Here is a 20,307-nt window from a genome sequence, read left to right as displayed (position 1 = left end):
TAACAAAGTTAACTATTTGGAAGTGCTGAAAAGGCTGCGTGAAAAAATTAGACGACCTGAACTTTTCGCCAACAATTCATGGCTCTTGCATCACAACAATGCACCGGTTTACACCGCACTGTGAGGGAGTTTTTAGCCAGTAAACAAATAACTGTATTGGAACACCCTCCCTACTCACCTGACCTGGCCCCCAATGACTTCTTTCTTTACCCAAAGATAAAGGAAATAATGAAAGTGTGGGGAGAGCCAGGGGTGCAGTTTCCAGGCTCTCGGCCTCACGTGGAAAGGTGCTGGCTCAGGTAGTAAATGGTCATCAACTGTCATTGGATGGCCATTAGCTCTGGCTAGTTGGCCGTCAGCTGTAACCAGTGAGCCATTGGCCACTAATATAACTGCCGCGGCTACGCTAACAGAAAATGGGGACTAGCAAGGAGATGGTGGCTGAGCTAGCAAGTGCGGATTGCAGTTAGCATGGTGCGTTGCAGATTGTGTGGATCCTGCTTCCTGTGTCTCCAACGCAGCCGCCAGCAAGACTATAGTGGTATGATTCCCCTATCTGTGGCTCCGTGGGTGTTCCTTTTTGGCATCACCATGTTCTGCGTTCTTATGCGGCGAGCGGGACTAGAGACCCCACCTGATACCCTGCGTGACACATGATGCAGCGAGCAGGGCACAGTGCTGGCCAGAACTTTCCGAAGGGCGGTGAAGCAGTTTGTGCGTATGAACACTCAGTCTCAGGAAGACCAGGGTGAGCAGCTGCCGGAGATCTCGATCCCCGTGGAGGAGTGGGAAGACATGACCGGTTCTCCAACCAGCACAGGCCGGAGGAAGCGAAGGTCCTTGCGGCCCTGTGGGCTGGAAAGTGCTTGCTGAGGCCCTTACCCCCAGGTTGGGGAGGACTTAGAGCCCTCACCCTGCGGAGAGGGCACACATTGTGAGGCTAATGCACAGCCCTGGCGAATGACTGGACTATGGGAAATTGCCTTCCATCCCTAACTTAATGGACCGTTTGACTGTTTGCTTGGGAACGTACCACCATGTAGTGGAACCGCTGGATGTTTGCTTCCTGTGTCTTGACTGGCTGCCATCGAGAATACGTGTCCTGCGGGGCGACCTGTGGGGTCACAGCTCCCGCTCCCCACATAAGAACACAGGATATAGTGAGGCCAAAAAGGAACACCCATGGAGCCATAGAGACCGGAGTCATACAACTATAGTCTCGCTGGTGGCTGGGTTGGAGACACAGGAAGCAGGACCCACGCGATCTGCAACCTGCTGCCCGCTTGTCTGCCAACCTACCTCACTTGCTAGCTGCAATCCACGGTGCGAACTACAATCCACTCTTGCTAGCTCAGCCACCATCTTCTTGCTAGCCCCCATTTTTAGCCACAGCAATTATATTAGTGGCCAATGGATCACTGGTTACAGCTGACGGCCAACTAGCCAGAGTTGATGGCCATCCAATCACAGTTGATGGCCATTTACTACCTGAGCCAGCACCTTTCCACGTGAGGCCGAGAGCCTGGAAACTGCACTCCTGGCTCTGTCCCCACAATATGTAAGCACCTTGACTGTGAGCCGCTCTTGTTCTAGCACAGTACCGAGAGGACCAGAGAGAGTGGCAGTGCCGAGAACCCTGGCTGAGTCCAGGAAGTCTGGCTGTGCCCAGAGAAGCCCTGGCTGTGCACGGGTACCCTAATAAGCCCAGGAAGTCTGGCTTTGCCCAGAAGGACTAGTGGTGCCCTGAGAAACCCTGTGCCCAGAGAGCCTGGCTGTGTCCAGGATATTGCATTCACCTCCAGGCTCCTCGCACAGGGCCCCTCACGGACGACACTTGTTGCGTAGATTGTGAGGCGAGACCCTGTAGTGGTAGAGTGTGGGGACAGAGCCAGGAGTGCAGTTTCCAGGCTCTCGGCCTCACGTGGAAAGGTGCTGGCTCAGATAATAAATGGCCATCAACTGTGATTGCATGGCCATCAGCTATATAACCAGTGAGCCACTGGTCACTACTGTAACTGCTGTGGCTACACTAGCAGAAAAGGGAGGCTAGCAAGAAGATGGTGGGTGAGCTAGCAAGAGTGGACTGCAGTTAGCATGGCAGATTGCAGCTAGCAAGTGAGGTTGGTTGGCAGAGAGAAGTGGACAGCAGGTTGCGGATCGTGTGGCTCCTGCTTCCTGTGTCTCCAACGCAGCCGCCAGCGAGAATATAGTGGTGTGACTCCCCTATCTATGGCTCCATGGGTGTTCCTTTTTGGCCTCACCATATCCTGCGTTCTTATGTAGGGAACGTTATCAGAAACCCCACATGACACCCTGCATGACAGAAAGGAAGACATTTTGATGACATTCGGGACATCAAGGGTAATACGACGACAGCTCTGAAGGTCGTTCCAAAATTGCTCTGAAGGGTGGACTAGGCACTGGTGTTGGTGCATAGCTTCCCAAGGGGAGTAATTCGAAGGTGACCATAGTGATATTCAGCAATGAGGTATGTAGCACTTTTTCTAGGATGAGTTCACGAACTTAATTGTCTGACCTCATATATACCAAATTGGATACATGTGGATGAGAATACAGGACCTTCTAGCTTCTGGTGACATGTTCAACTCAAAAAAACTCATTAATCAGTGCAAAAGAAACCACCAAAACAAATTCCTCATTGCTGCCATTATTTCCTTTATGCAGCTTACATATGAATGGAATGAAAAGAACACAATTCAACCAGGACTTTTCCTGTTAAACTAGGGGTGGGCCAGTAGGAATGGGGGTGGAATAAGAGAATATTTATGGCAGGGGGAAATAAATTTAGATTTCTAACTTGAAATATTTGAGGCCTAAATTACTCTAATCCTTATTTCTTAGTGTACAATGCTACAGAATACTTCCTAATTAGAAATAATTTTCTTATTTAGCTGACTATAAGGATATCAGCAATGCTTTATAAAAATAATCTGTACACTTAGTGAATTTCTAAGTACTTTCATTCTCCTAAGTCGCACAATGCCCTTACACAATAGGTAGTTAACATCTACTCTTTTTCCCCATCATCCAACAGGCAGACTGAGGCTTGGAAACACCACGTGGCTGGCCTAGAGTCACACCGCTAGGAAGTGGTTTTGCTTCAACTCATGTGGCTCTCCTGAACCCTGGGCAAGAACACAAGCTCTGCAATTGGTGGCAGAACAAGGAAGAGGGGAAAACTCCTGCTAATTGCCTATGAATTGTGTGACCATGAGGCGCTACTGAACCCATTTACACTTCAGTCCCTTCATATTTGAGATAATCCCCATAATTCTTAAATTACAGGACAGTGAGGAATTAAATGAGGTACACACATGCCTTTGCTTGCACGGTGCCCGGCCCACTGTAAGTAAGTAAACAAACACTTCTATTCTATCAAAATTCTTTCCCTGGTAAGGACACCCAGATGGGTAGAAGCAGTCCAATCCCTCAGGGATGTTCTCCCTGGTTATGTCCTTTCAATGTGTTCCTTTGTAAAACTGACGACATGGTCCTTTGTACTATTTAATCATTCAGCATTTCTCTATCATCTTTGAGTAAAGAACTGTTCCACAGGATTAAAATTTCGGGACATCCAAAGCTATCCTTCAAATGCCAATTTATTTTCTAATTTTAAATACACCTAAGGTATACTTTTTCCTGACTTGCTAAATATACAGAACATACACTCTTTTCTTGAGAATTTAAAGCATCACTATGAACATTCACAACCACATGGAGACATCATTCATCCCTGGGCCTGTCTTGCAGTTTTTCTGTCTCCTTCCCTGACTTAGGAATGTCAGCTGGTGCTATCCCAGTTTCTCTTCGAATTATGATCTCCCTTCTTTCTTTTTCCTACTCTTTGGTCTCTCTCAACTCGTCTACCACCCTACACATTAGCCAAATTTGCACATCTAAAACATATTCTACAGAAATACAAAGATAACAAAATTATGTATTTTAAACTAGAATAGAGTTGAGGGTGAGTGCCTGGAGAGCAAAATATAGGATCTTTCTAGTTACTCAGATGCATTTTCATTGTAATTTTTAGTGTGTTTCAAAGGGCTGAAGTTCCAAGTAGCCTGACCTCCAAACAAATGTACACCTACCTGTGCATGTCTGCAGGCACAAGTGGGTGTATGTGTATGTGTGCTGCATGTGAATGTATTGTGTATTTGAGGGGGTAACTTCTATTCGTTGAAGTATTTTATTTTACAGTCTTGAGCATACATATTAAAAATGGTAAATTTTTTAAATATAGAAAGTTGAATATAACTTAGTTAACAAATATTTGAGTACTGACGACCTGCCAGACACTATTTTAGATACCGGGAATAAAAAGCTGAACAAGATAGATAACTTTCCTACTCTTATGGATCAAAATGTTTGAATTAGAAAACTACTTTTGTTTTCCTAAAAGAGATGTTTTAGTTGAGATTATACTCTGAAATTTATTCATTTCCGATTATAGATTGTAAAGGAAAAAGTTTTCAGGTAGTGGCGGAAATCTGTGTTCAACATGCTTACAAATGTAACTTGAGATTCTGAGTTCTCTGGAGAGAAACCTGATGATATTATAAAAAATACATTTAAATTTAAGAGCCTGCGGTAGTACAATTTTTCTGAACGCAAGAACTAAGAAGTAAAGAAATAGAAACGAAACATTTAGGATCTCATAGCAACATCAATTACTCACACTGGGCATACTCAGTAATTTCCATTACTATTTTTCAAGATGGCAATAGCATGAAAAGTTCAATATGAGGATTTTTTTTAAAAAACTGATTTCCATTACACTATTTTATGAGATAGCAATAACATAAAAAGTTGACTATGAGTATTTAAAAAAATGTAACCTATATTTGTAGGATTTCAAAAAATGGCAAATTAAGCCTTAAACGGGAGACATTTTAAAATAGAAACTTAAAGCATTTTAAAATAGAAACTTACTGCTAAGCCAAGGACATCAATTTTTATTCTATTTTTCCATAGCACTTATTACAAACGTTAAATAGGGAAACAAAACCATTTCCCAAGAAATGTAAAAGTCAGTGTAATAATTCTGATTCTGCTTCTTTCTGGATCACCAAGGAGCATCGAGTACAGCTCAGCTCAGCTTCAGACTAATCAAAAGGACGGCAGGCAGGTAGAGAAGAGAGCAGCAGGGCCCAGGTACCAGGTACTCGCACTCTTCCCAAGTAGATGGTGGCAGAAACTGCTGGTTGTTAGTAGCTTAGCTGATTTCATGGTCGCTCAGCTAGAGGCCTTAATCCCAGCTTCTGGCACAGCCAGCTGTGGCCATGTGACCAAGTTCTGTGCCTGTGAGAAGCCTCTTCTAGACCACCCTCTCCAAAAGATGTGTATGATTCCCTGGTGCTTTATCCCAACCTGCTGGCTGGGATCTAATGAGAAGTGGCAGCTGCATGAGACCCTGAGATGCAACCACACAACCAAGCTGCCTTGACCAGCTAGCTCTGGACTACTACTCCCTGGAATGTTGAGAGATAAATACATTCCCTTTTTATGTAAGCCACAATATTTTACATGTATTATTTTACAGCAGCTAAACCTGAAGCCCAATTAACACATATTTATGACATAACTGCTTTAGAGTCTAGCTGCCTCAGCTCCTATTATGAAGTTTAGCAAGTATATTCTGAACACCTTTATTGGGTTGAAAGCATCTTTGCTGAATTCTGCAAGTGAAGGGCTGGGATTATGTCCTCTATTTCCCTGAAACTAATACGGGGCTGACTGAGGGAGGGAAGATGAAGGAAAATGAAGTTCAAGTTGTAGGCATTAGGGTCAGACAGCCCCCTAGAATTGAATCCTTTGTCAAACCCTGGATTCTAACTAGATGTGTGAGCTTGAGCAAGTTCAGTCTCCATACAGTAGCCTAAATGGGGGGCCTGCTGCATTACCCTAGCCTAGGTTTCTGTATGGATGGCAGTGTTTACATGCTGTAGACTTAAGTTTCACAAACTCTCTAAGCCTCAGTTTGTCATCTGTAAAATGGGGAAAACAATAGTGATAGACTTAAAGGACTGTTGTGGACTACATCAGACGACAGGTACGAAGTGTTTAGTCAGTGTCATTCACATTGGATTCAATAATTATTAACAAATAAGAAATGTCAATAATTTGTGCTTAGTGCATAGAGTCACTAAATGCCACTGTATCACAGCACTATTCCTCAGCATCCAGTAAGAAAAGCAAGTCAGGAATTGCTATGTCCCATCAGCTTGGTATTCATTTATTTGTAATGTCTTATCTTTTCTTATGTCTGCCATATGTTTGATAGGAACTCTAGACATGTCTTACAAACAAATAAGGGCTTATTATAGCACACCATATATTACAGAGCACTTGGGACCTAATATTAACATAGCGTAAACTTTCAAGAAATAATTCTTCACTGAAAACCGATTTAAGTAAATGAATGGGTTCTTTTCAATATGATGGTTTCGGAATCTACTTTAAGGTCCAAAACAGAACATTACCCCTCTCTCTGATGGTACAGTACCTGGAGCATACCAGATTGCTTTAGCATATCCCCTTGCACTGTGAATCAGAACCTACCACTTCTACCCAGACACTGCTCATATTCTCAAAACAATGGTTGGCTTCTCAGGTCCAGCAGAGAGTTCTTTCAGAATCATCATACTACGTTATTTCGGACTGCAGAATGTTCAAATGCGTTTCAGGAAACGAAGAGTCCAAAGGCAGGTTCTAACAGGAAAAGGGGGGGGGGGACGGACAGGATTTTCTCAACTAAACTCACCAAACAAAATTAAAAGACTGGGAATTAAAGATTTCAGATAGACGAAGATGAAAAAATAAATTTAATGCTCTGCAGGAAATAATGAGCAACAGGGACAATAATACTCCACACTGGGTGGGTGGCTTCATTTTGCTGTAACAATTTCAGGGACAATTAGATTTAAATGTCAGCTTTAGCTCTAAAAATCCCAAAGAAAGAGAAAACTTCAATATTCATAAAACTGAGCTAGCTCTGCTTATGTACAGGAAGTTGGCCATCTATCGAGTACCAAGCGATTAATTAGCATTATAAATATGACCTACAACCTACAAATTGGGCATTATTACTGTAATTTCACAGAGGAGGAAACAAGATATGAGAAGGGGCTTGCCCAATATCATGAAGTTATTTGTGGGAGTCTGGCCATGAACCCCGGTCAGCTTGACACTAATGCCTCTATTCTTCCCACCACAGCAAGATGAATTTAAAAACTACTGACTTCTTTCGAAGAGTACAGTACAACTCTGTAAGAATTCACTGATGAGTCAGGATTATCAGATGATTACTATAAATAATGATGGGGCTAACATTTAAGTCTTCACTATGGTACAGTGATGTTCTCTGGACAAACTGAAGCCCCCAAGGCTCCAGGTGCCTCTTCTAGAGGGTCCCAAGGGCCGGCTGGCTGTGAGGATGGTCGCAGATGGCCATCTGACATTTTTCTCAGTTGTCAAGGTGCTTGCCATTCCAACTTGCCAGTGCTAATCTCCTGTGGAAATTAAAACTTGTATTGGCCAATAGGGTTTCCTCAAGGGGCTTAAAATCCTATTTAGAGCAGTCCAAGTGATAGCTAAACAGCCACAGAATAGCAAACTGGATTTTGTGCTTTGCAATATTTTGGGGCTTATCTATTCTATCGTGCATTTCTAGTCTGCCTGAGATAAAAGACCTTGAAGCTGGGACATTATTTTTCAGATCCAAGAATTGTATTGGAAATGGCTCCATATTTTTTGCATAGTTCTAGTCATAAAATAAGACAATCCTAATTACTACATTTACCTTCTTCTGTGTAGGAATATATTACAAGGGACCATTTAGAAAGCACACTGATGTGAGCTCTGCCAGTTCAGATAAATCAGTCAGCATGAATTACAATTGGCTTTGGATTGTATCCAGGTTATGAAGGCAAGAACAGATTAGGGGTATATGCCACCATAGCAGTGACAGATTCTAAACTTCTTTGTAAAAGCACCAGTATGTCTTCAGGATTAGACATGAGTCACTAAGGCTACATTTTTAATGAAATATTGCTGGCATCATTTAAAAGCTAGAAAATATAAGCATGTCAGCACAGACTCCCTCCCCCTCCTCCAAAAAAAAAAATAAAAAACACGTGCGATACCATTTCAGAATGTATTCAGTCTACTGTCACTAGGCTGTTGGGTTTGAGGAGCTGATGTCTGCACAAGTGGAAGAAGCCAAAGTGTGGTGTGGTCCTGGTCAAGAGGCAAGGGCCATCATTTTCTTTAGAAACAAACATCTGTTTTCAAACAAATCTCTTTTGATTACTAAATTTGTGCAGAATTGATTTTTCTAATAGCAAGGAAAAAAAATATAAGGTATAAGCTATCATATACATGCCATGAGAAAACTTTTATTTTTATCTTGGTTATCCCCCTCCTACTTTGTTTTGCAGGGAGAGGGCTTCCTCTCTCTTTCCTATATAATATCCTCCCCTCTCCTATAAAATTCATGTGAGTTGGATGTACATTAGAATACTTGTGTTTTGTTTCCTGCTTATTTTCCATGCTATGTATGTATTCAACAAGTACTGAGAGCTGATTAGTACCAGACATTATTCTAAGCTCTGGAATATAGTGGAAAGCATCCCTGGAGTTTATATCCTGGAGTCTACAAAATGAGTGTCTTATACACTTCTCTGCATCTTCCTTCTCTTAATGATACATTGTAGAATTCCTGGTAAGATATATTTGAGGAATCTCTTGGATTCTGAATATACTCTGTAAAGACATGTGCAAAGAGGTGGATTTGCAGAATTTAAGATGACACAACCCATATTTTTATGGGTCGAGACAGACATTGACCCCTCTCATAAGCTTCATCTGCTTCATCAGCATGAAGGCATGAAGCCTCTGCCTGATCATTCAGCTGGAACCCCTTCCATGGGCCTCTGCTTTTCAGTATTCCTCAATTTTGATCCAGGTTCCTCCTAAGTGGGTTAGAACATGATGCTTCCACAACTTTTCTACATAACGTCTCAAGGACAACAACTGTAGTGAATGTATACTCAGTTATTAACTATTTTAGTAAGATTGGAATAATTCATTTTACACGTGAAGACACCCCAAGTTACTGGCTCAAGGTCACACAGCATACTAGGGGTGTAAGTGGAAGCTGCTGCTCTTAACTACTGTGCTCTGATACCTTCCTGGATCTGAAGATTGCTATCATATTGATTCTAAATTTTCCATTTCAACCATGATTCATCTAACAAGTTTTCCACATCTTGCAACCTATATAAACTTCTTTTTTCGCTTCCTCTGTCAACCTTTGTTTATGGTAACTATTTTTGTGGCTTCAGAATTTTTATTAAGCATTGACATGCTTTTTGTAACAAATTTGGAAAATACAAGGGGGAAAAGCATCTGAGGATACCTACTCATCATTTAGAAGTGTCTACTGTTTCATTAATGAGTATGTGTACACACATATAAATATGTGTTTCTATAGCAAAATTCTATACATATGGGTTAGATGCCTTATCATTTGTATTGTAAAGTTTTCCCTATGGAGGTATAAAGCCTATCATATTCATGTACTATTTTGTAATCAGTCTACTTTTGTTAAATAATCAGATTGTTGCCAATTTTTAGGTACTATAAACACCACTATAATTGATATCTTTGTGTTAACATTTAATATTTCCCTAAGATTGGATACCTACAATTAGAATTACTTGACCAAAGATTTAATCATTTTAAGGTATTTACTACAGATCACTGAAGTGCTTTCAAAATGATTGTGCCAATATACTCTCACCAATACTGCATGAAATTGCCAACATTGCTACATTCACACTGTCTTTTCTTTGATTTAACCATTGCCAATTTGATAGACAGAGATATTCCCATCATTTTAATCTGTATTTCTGTGATTATTAGTGAGGTAAGAGCAGTATTTCATACACATACTTGTCATTTATATTCTTTTTTTGTCAACTGTTAATGTCAAATACCCCCCTTTAACTAGGAAGCTACTGTTTTTCCTTATTTGTAATTACTATCCATAGACTGCACTCATTTTATTCACTCATTAGACAGGTACATACCTGCTAAAGTTTTGTTGCTTACCTTGTCCTGTGCTAAGACAATTCTTAACCTTCGTAGTCCAGAACACCTTTGGGAATTTCCTAACAAGAATTTTTCTAAATGAGTATATCTTAACAAAACTAAGATCATATTACCAATACTGATATTTTAAGCGCAATTAAAATAATACTCATAGGTCCAAAAAAGATAACATAGGAATAACATATACAACATGTTATTAATTAAATCTCAAACTGCACATTTCTTTTTCTTTCTTTTGTCTTTGCAAATTCAATAAACCAATAAACCATGATTTATGTCATTCAATATATGTTTACAAGTTGCAAGCTATCTTAAGTGCTGGGACAATGAAAAATGCCACTAAATTCCTATATGAAATTCTGCATTGACTGGGCATTCTCCGTGTAAAATGTCCAAAACATCTAAGCAGTTTAGCTACTATTATCAAGAGTGGATCAGAATATTACCAATGGCCAATAGTGACAGTTACCAAATAAAGTAACATTCATGTGAACTACTTGAAGGAGTATGTAGCTTGCAGACCAAAAGAAACAAGCACAGGAGAAGAACTGCAAAATCTAATAGATAACACAGAATAACTGTTGATTCCTGATTTAGAATACTAATAGAGTAAGAAAACATGCACTAGTTATTTTACATCATGAATTTCTCATTCTTGAGTCTTAAATTTCATTATTTTTTGAAGGAAACAAATCTTTAATTATCAAAAAGCGTACTACAGTACAAAGGGGACATATTTCATGAGCCCCTGAATATCTGAGAGTATCTTTTTAATCCTTTGCACATTAAAGACAATTTAGCTGGGTATAAACTTTTGGATTATAAGCATTTTTCCTTCAACACTCTAAATTCATTGCTCTATGCTCTTCTGATATTTACTGTTTCACCAAAGCTAGATGTTAGTCTGATTTTATCTTATGCAGATTACCACTACTTTTATTTAAATTCTTGTAATGATTTTTTTCCCCTTTAGCCTTGTAAATTTAAAATTTTGTCAAGGTTATTTCTAGACAGAATTATTTTTGTCTTTTCCGTAGGTGATGCCTGGAATGTGATAACCTCTTCAAATCTGTACAATCAGGGCTTTATTTTCTGCTTTTGAATTATATGTAAGTATTGCTGCTCTTCTAGCTACTCTAAAATCTTTCTCAAGACCATCTACAATGTTTGTTAGATTTATTTTCTATAGCCTTTATATCTGCTAACATTCATCATATCCCTTCTGTTCTTTTCCTCCATATTGCAAGATAACTTCTGAAATAATCTTCTCACCACCAATGATTCTATTTTCCTCTGTATCCTTTCCCTTTATTGACTCCATTGCAGATTTTACTTGTTTAGTAAGCATGTCTGTAAAGTAACTGCTTATATGTGACTCCCAGATTTCCTAATATTAACTATGTAAGCTTAGGCAAGTTATTCAACTTTCCTGAGCTTTAGTTTTCCCATCTGTAAACATGGGTAATAATAACTATCTCTATAATTCAAGATTTTTTGTTACAAGCAACAGAAAACACATGGATAATTTAAGGATTAACAACAATTTACTTGTATAATTGAAGACTATAGTCTTCCAACCTATTCAGGTGGGAAAAAGCATGGGAACAAAGAAATTTAGATTAGATATTCAGTGACCAAAAAAACTGACACATTTTCACAGCATTAATCTATAAAGTTATACTAAGAAATACAGGAAATTCTCCATGTAAAGCACTGTAGCACGATACCTACCACACAGTAAATAATAATATTAGGTATTAGTTTCATTCCATAGAGTTCATTGATTCTTATATGTTACTGGCACAGACAAAATATTAATAAATGTTTCATCTGCTTCCTGTTGTGGTGGTGCTGGTGGTGGGTGGGTAGGTAGGCAGGTAGTAGTGAGGAAAGAGACAGCAATCTGGTTGTATCAAAAAGCGTCAGGCCAGTGAAGCTATATAATACAGGGTCTTTGTCTTCACAACAGCAGACCGGGTGGGCATAGATGGTCCACTGACCATTCTTCTCAATCCTGTTCTCCTGGCCTTATAGTAGGAGAAATCTACACTTCTGACAATAAGGTGAGTCTCTTCATGGTTTTTAATGGGAAATCAAAACAAGTTTTATTAAAGGTTAAGAAATTTTTAAAAATCAACCAAATAAATTAGTTTCACATCAATAAAACACATTTTCCCTATCGCATAGTGTGGATCACATAACCTAAATGTAACAGCATTCTGCTCAGTACCCATAGCTATACAAATATAAGTTTCATATTCTTACCTATAGACCATCAAATCTTCTAATCAATCAGTTTAAAATAATGCCAACAGCAACAATTACTAAGACATATTTTTCTAGAAAATAAATTAAAATTCACTTTTCCACTATATATATACTTTGCTAACTGAAATAAAAGAAATATCAAGATCTTGTTATTACCAGCTTATAGAAAAAAACAATACTCATCTTAAGAAACAAGGAGAAAATAGTGCAATGGGAAAACTCCAGCAAACTCTCCTTATTACAACAGTTACAGGTTTAAAGCAAGAAACTTATGAGGTAGCTAAGGTCATCAATAAAAATGCAGGTACCAACTTACTCCACACTTGGGCAAAAGAGGCTTACTTTTTTTTTTTTTCGTTTACTTTTATTTGTTTTAAGTGTATTTTTCTAGGACCCATCAACTCCAAGTCAAGTACCGTATTTCCCCAAAAATAAGACCTAACTGGAAAATAAGCCCTAGCATGATTTTTCAGGATGACATCTCCTGAACATAAGTCCTAACGTGTCTTTTGTAGCAAATCTTAATATAAGACCAGTCTTATTTTAAGGGAAACACACTAGTTCTTTCAATCTAGTTGTGGAGGGTGCAGCTCACAGTGGCCCATGTGGGGATCGATCCAGCAACCTGTTGCTAAGAGCACCACACTCTAACCAACTGAGCTAACCAGCTGCCCCGGCTTACTTTTTTTATACAATAAAACAATTTATGCAAGTATTTTGCAAAGGGATGGAGTAATAGTTTCCATCAATTGTATGATGGAAACGAATTTCTAAAGGAAAAACAGAATACAGAAAAGGCTAATATTAAGGAAATAGTAAGAATTAATTCCCCTAGAGTACTTTATAAGAAGGCCATATGTAGCTAAAGAACTCTATCGTCATTTAAGCTTTAGGAATGATTTTATGAAAACTTGTAAATCAGATATATAACTATTAGGGTAGATGATACTATATGATGAATGCCCTTTGGATGTCATGCTGCTTTATAGGAACTTTCATATGTAAAAGTCTACAAATTAAATAGTCTATATACTGAAATATGTTGAATTCAAATTTTTTAAAGGAAAATTAAAGAGCCAAAAGCTTTCAATTCTAAAAAAAACTTCCTTCCAATTTATGATAGCCATTTTCATTTGTGAAATATAATTAATATAGAATTTAACTGTGTAATATGCATTTGTCTTCAAGTTTCAATAAGGTGTTGTTTCAACTTGCTTGCAGACTGTTCCTATTATTTGCAATGTCTATATTATTAAAGATTGAGTGCACAAAAACTTAAGATTTTATAAGCTAAGATCTAGATCTGTCTTTGAACTACCTGAAAAAGACTATACATGTTAAATGATTTTTCTTAGGAATGCCTAAAACAAAATAATCATAACCTAAATTACTTTGCAGCTCTGATCACTTTGGAAACAATACATTCATAAAATATAAACAGATGCAGTAAGACCATATGGACCCATTTCTGCAAAAGAAACAAAAACGGCAATTTAGAAATTGAGAACACTTAAACATGAACACAGTCTTTTGTGATAGCTATAGAGTAACTTTAGGGTTATACCCAAGAGGAAAATATGTTTCTGAAATATTTTTCCTCTAGAAGTGATCCTAAAAAGAAAAACGATCATGCAGTGCAAAGAATTCAATGCTGAATGATCCTGTCATGCATTTAATCTCACCAACTCAGCAGTCACTCATTTCAAATTTAATAGCATAAAGTTTGCATGTACAGGGGGAAATTATGCTATATATTCATAATTTAACCTTGAATAGGAATTGTGAACTGAGTTATTCAACTGAAAATGAAATTATCATTTTAAACATGCAAAGTCAGGGTTGGCTTTAAGTAATAATAAAAAAAAAATTCTATTACTTTCAAATGTAAATGAAAGGTAATGCTAATTCAATGGTAAAAATTAAAGTTAAAAGTGCCTAAGTTAACATATTTACATAAAACTGACATAATACAATATATATACAGATAGACTGCTTAAATAAAAAAAGGGGCAAAAGTACACATTTTTGGATTTTGTGGTTCCAATTAATGAATATGCCAATTACTGCACAGAAAAGCATACAATACAGTTTGTGCCTCTGCATTGTCTGAGGGTAGAAACTATGAAACAGATCATCTTTGTGTCTCCTTACCGCCCCTCCCCTCCCTTTCCTGGACAGAGTGCTTAGCTCACAGTAGGTTTTCAATCAATATTTTTTATTTAGTTAAAAGCAAGCATGCGCTAACTATAGGGGGATAGTTAGCATTTTTACATTTATAGTTCATTAACCCAACAAACAGTTTACGGCACCTACCATGTTATTCCTCTTCTGCATATGTAATCTAGCTATGTGTGAAAAGTCACATGAAACTTGTTCAAATTCCTGGAATTTGTCAATATACCTAAAAAGATGTTTCCAATTTAATCAAATAGAACAAATACTCAGTTATTCAGAATGTACTCCTGGGATATATAAGATGGGGGAACTTTGCTAACAAGTGCAGCTAATCATGCATCAGTCTCTCAGAAACATAGGCAGACGTCAAAATATTCTAGATATAATTGTTCACTAACTTGGCAATGTAGCTCTTTATGTTGCTGAGGGGTTTCTGTGTGTGTGTGTCTGCACACTCAAATACTGAATAAACCACTTGACCATACTCCATTGTATTCTTTAATCACAGAGATAACTAAAGTGGGGATATCCTACATCATTAACACGTGCAATAAAAACGTTACACTGTTAGCAAAATTACATAGATTTCAGGTGTACAATTCTGTATTACATCATCTATAAATCCCATTGTGTGCACCCCAACAAATTAAAAGAAAATGTTACACTGTGACCACTGCATATGCAATTAAGGGACTGATCTCCTGAGAACCAAGTATTAGGGTTCAGAATTCTTGAATCCAGGCCAAACAGTGTCACAAGATCTCTACTTCTTGACCTCACTTTGAACCTCATTTCCATAATATCAAGGAGGTAAAACTGTAAAATTTGATGATCCCACAGAAATTACTAAGAAAAGATACGATCTTACCTCGTGTTTGATGATGCAGTTTAAGCACAGAAGACTTCACTATACATTACACAACAGGTACAATTGCCAGGATAATTCAGTTAGCAATAAGAAAAATTACTAAGTTACTAATAGGAAAAATATCAAGTTTTAGGCATTGAACTTACAGTACAGGGATTTTAGCTAAACTACAAACTATGCTTGTTTATAGCTGAAATAAAAATTCTGTCTTCTGCATGTGGTTGAGGTGTGTCACAGAGAAGTATTTCATTGTAAATAAACTTAGGAGCCAAATAAAAGGAAGTTGCAAAGACAGGTGCACAACAGTTGAGCTGTTTTCAGTTTCAGAGAAATAAAGTAAATAATTGTTCTGGAATTTGTTCAGTTCTGGGCATTCTGCCATACAGGAAGGGTGTGTAATTACTGAGGCTAACATATTCATGTAAAAATGAAGTAATAGCAATAGGGCACAGTTGGGCTCCAAATTTCCTTGTTTTTATCTTCAAAAATTAAGGATCTCTAATGACTCTCATTTCCCTCTCTGAAGTCTAAATATCACTTAAGGTAAATATGACAGAAAGTAGAAATGTGATTGTCACTAGTCAGAAAATATTGTCTTGAAAGGTGGTGGTGTTCTTTGAGAGCCTACCGAGTGAAGAACATTGTAATTTTCAGTCATCAAAGACAACAAAAATACACACAGTATCTAATTTAGGACTTCACCAGAGTAAGAGGAGAGAGTACACATAAAATGAGCATGTTTCACCAATTCTATTCTTTGCTTACCGCCTCATACTATCTGGATTGGCCTCAACCTAAAATCTGGATTCCAAAGTTCTTAAACCATAAACCAATAATAAGAGAGTGTGGTTTGTGGAAAACAATGGAAGTTAGAACGCCTGAGTATGGCCAAGTTCAAACAAAAATCTCTTTATGACGGAAGATGAAAGGGTGTTAAGAAATAGTGCATGTGTGATTTTATAGAACGTAAATCAACTTATATCCCATACAGAGCTCTGAAATATACTTGTTAACCCTACCCATGATGGGCCATATGGTCTTTTAAAGAGGGTTTCTACAGGATCATATCCTATCAATTACAAAACTAAAGTTTACTCTCCCAAGTGCAAATAGCCTGCACGTGGCCTGTGGCTCACTGCTTCCTTTGTGCCTGTGAGGTCAGCACAGTGACACATCTGACTAAGCTGGAGGGGTAACAGCACAGTTCTGGATGAGCAGCCAGTGTCTTACCAAATTCCAATTCCTCTTCATCCAAAGCCATGCTGTCCATTTCAATAACGAATCAATCATTTTAGTCGAAAGTTTCCATCTGAGGAGGCAGGGCCCTTTGAAGGCACCACATTTGGCCACGTTTTCTGTATCTTATTGTGTATAAGATATTAAACTAGGCACAAGGCCATTCTGAAATTTGCCAGATATTTGAAACCTATCAGGATACCAAAAAAAAAAAAAAAAGCCTCCTTGTTTCCAACATCTGTATTCATGTTGGACGCTTGGATTCTATTAGGAGTCGAGCTACACAGCAGTGCCTGCCACACGATGATCCTGATTACAGCCAACTGGTAGCTTCAAGTTCAACGGACACTTCCTGTAATTTCAGATTCAAGTCCAAAGACCACAATACTTTGTTGTTCCCATGGATTGACTTTTTATTTATCTTAAAGCATGATCCTTCGCTGAGAGACATTTCTTTAGCAGTTACCTATATCACCTGGTAGAGATGATGCAGATATTTTGTGACATCACCAAGATAACCACGTCCTATTATTCCCTACACTTAATTTTCATCTAAGTTGGACAGATGGGAGATGAAATTCATATCACCTGTCATTATTTGACCATCAATATGAAATAAAATTTTAGTTTGCTCCTTGCAGAGATTGGATTTAATTCTAATCAGTATTTAATCTAATCAGTGTGGATACATGCAATTCAAACTGTCTTGAGGACCAGAATATACAGCTGGGGAATCAGTTTTCTAGGCACTATAAGATTCTCCTGCTTAGTAAATTTCTATTAATGTGACTACAGATCCTATTATCACAAAACGCACAGTTAGAGACAAAGTAATCTGATAGCCATTATTCATCCACTACCTTCTGAACAATCATTTATTGAAAGTCTAATATATTTAAGGGGGTGGAGGAGAGCAGCCTACACCATGTGTGTAAAACAATGTATAAAACACAGCTCTGTCCTTAGGTAGCTGATTCTATAATCCAAAGAAGCATGCAGTAAGAGTTAGCACAGTGGTATGAAGTGCTAAAAGCAGCTTGGGAGAGAGATTTGACTCAGACGGGGGAACACGGCTTCAGGCAAGAGGTGGCACTTGAACAGAAGTGGGCTCTTTCTGTCTATTAAAGAACAAGGACTTATTTTTTTAAATAACTGCACAGGTGCATACCTAATGTGACTAACATAAACGTGAAAGGCTATCACTTTACAAAGGAAAGGGAATGTGATTATCAGCATTTTATCAAGGAATAAGGAAAACCTGGCTTCTAGATCCTAGGGAAAGCGTGACCCTATAGAGGAAGATTCAGCTGTTTTTATGACACCCTAAATCCAATTTCAGAGAGTAACAGACTAATGATTTGTTAACAAGACTCCTCTGGTCGCTTGCCATTTCCTTGCCTACTATTTTCCATAAATTGCCCAGGGGAGTATGTATGAACTACTTTAGTGGCTTGAATGTGTTTTATTCAAGAAGAACCCAGACTTTTCCTCTCAAAATTCAGGTGTGTGTTAAAAGACATTACTTTCCAATTCTTTAACCAAGTGCCTTGACATTATGTTTGATGTTGCACTAAGTCAGCGTGTTAATAAAATTTATTTTCAAGTGCACTACTTTTTATAATATATACCTAAAGCTGGGCTAATCTGTGAGGCCAATGCGGTGAAGCTTTGCAAGTTGAATGCTCTTGCAGAAGGGAAATACTGTCACAGCATAAACATGGCTCAATCTTCATCCAGAATGCTTTTTTGTCTTCCTTCCAATGTCCAAAAGAAAGTTCAATGAATCCTTATATATATATATATATATATTTAAAAATAGAACCACCAGCTCCTCCTAAGAAAAGCTTTTACCTCCTTACGTAAAAGTGACAATGACAACAGTAGTATTAGTCCTTGCTGAGCACTAAGTGCTGGGCACTGCTATAAGCACTTTACAGAGGTTAATTTAATGTCCTCAATAACTATTATTATCCCCATTTTACAGATGAGAAACTGGGACACAGAGAGTTAAGAAATCTTCCCAAGATCATATAGTAGTAAGCAGAGGAGCCGAGATGGGAACCCAGGGCAACTACCCAGTAGCACTGAAGGGGTCTCTTCCTTCTGTACCTTAATGAAACAGCCTTCCTCAGATACAGCTGCCACTGAACAAGGTATGTTCTTTAAGACGAGTGGAGCCGATATCATCAGACCATGGCTATGAACTTGCATAGTAGTGAGGCACTTTTTTAACGTAATTATGAATCCCATCCAAGAATATGGCTGTTTGGTATCAAACATGATCAAGGACATAATCTAATATTAACTATTGCACTTGAGTCTAACACGACTATGAATGTCACATTCTGACTAGTATTTTAAAATCAAATATATAACATGAATTGTAATTGGTTTTCTTATTTCTATCTAATTTTTTGTGCTCTGTCTCATTGGGCAGATGACAGGGAGTGACATATTTTAGGAAATTCCTAAGAAATGGTTACTCTGACTATAGAGATGTTAGAGTATCTTGCCTGGTGCCACAAACATCCTATGGGCACTAGAGTTAGCTATTTAGTCAGGTGAGTATCTTGGAAAAAGAGATAGGTATGATGTCTGGGATTGAATGATTGAAATGCTGACTACTGAGCCCTGACAAGCAATTTTAAGAGAAATTAACAATGAAAGCTGCAAATGTATATAAATAAGGGACTCAAATTCTTAGAACAGTAATAGAAGCAAACACTAGACTGGATCTTCCCACCAGCTAAATAATCTGGGAGATAAAAGATAATTCTAATAAATAACAAATATTTGTGGGTTTTTTTGGCTTCCTTAAGAAACTGTACCCCTTCTTGTTATCACCTAGAAAGTACCCACTCAGAACACAATTTTTTGCCAAAAGATAAAATTTTGAAGTCATCTAAAGCCATCAAGGAATTCCAGTGCAAAAATACAATGACAGGTTTCCATTTTCTTTCTTTTCCCAACATGCAGGGTGTATCTGGTCTCAAGGTACAAACACAAAATTCCTGTTGCTATGTTTACTGAACATATTATCTAGTTTTCAGTCAGTTCTGGGCCTTTTGATAAATTTACTGTCATGTTTCACAAAACACAGTATACGATAAAAGCCCTAAATAAATCAGACCCCTTTCATTTTACAACTCCTTGGGTCAAATCTTGACAACCATGAAGTGCTATCAAAAAAAAAAAAGTCTGTTTTTTCTCCCTGAAGGTGAGAGTATCTTAGATAATCTATAGTTTTGTGGAAAATAAAAACATACTGACTACAATTTTCTTAGGGTCTTCTCAAATTTCTACTTTGCGGAATGTTTAAAAATTAATTTCAGTGAGAAATGGAAATATTTTGACATCTTGATATTAAAATAAGTGGTAAAATCATTTTTCTTCAAAACACAGTTCTAATGTCAGATATATGTCATAGTTCTGGAGTATTCTTTCATACCACACACTTAGTTTTAAGTTAAAGCAAACAGTAAAATAATGAGGTATTAAGTATTCCTTTACTCTTTGTCATCATTAGTCATTTGAACTGCTCACATTGATTTTTAAAAGACTATTTCAGCAAATACACATCTAAGTTTATATCTCTTGAGGAAAAAAGACCCAGTGGTTGAACCATA

General features: G+C 37.9%; 1 protein-coding gene across 14 annotated transcripts in view; it reads right to left on the bottom strand.

Annotated features, from left to right (window-relative positions):
• PKP4 (plakophilin 4) overlaps positions 1 to 20,307 on the bottom strand; it is a 228,528-nt gene that overhangs the window by 137,140 nt on the left and 71,081 nt on the right. The gene's annotated exons all lie outside the window — the stretch shown is intronic.

The sequence above is a fragment of the Rhinolophus sinicus genome, chromosome 17 (genome assembly GCF_057876585.1).
Source record: "Rhinolophus sinicus isolate RSI-liver-muscle chromosome 17, RSI-T2T, whole genome shotgun sequence".
Lineage (NCBI taxonomy): Eukaryota > Metazoa > Chordata > Mammalia > Chiroptera > Rhinolophidae > Rhinolophus > Rhinolophus sinicus.
This window is presented reverse-complemented; position numbering and strand designations above follow the sequence as displayed.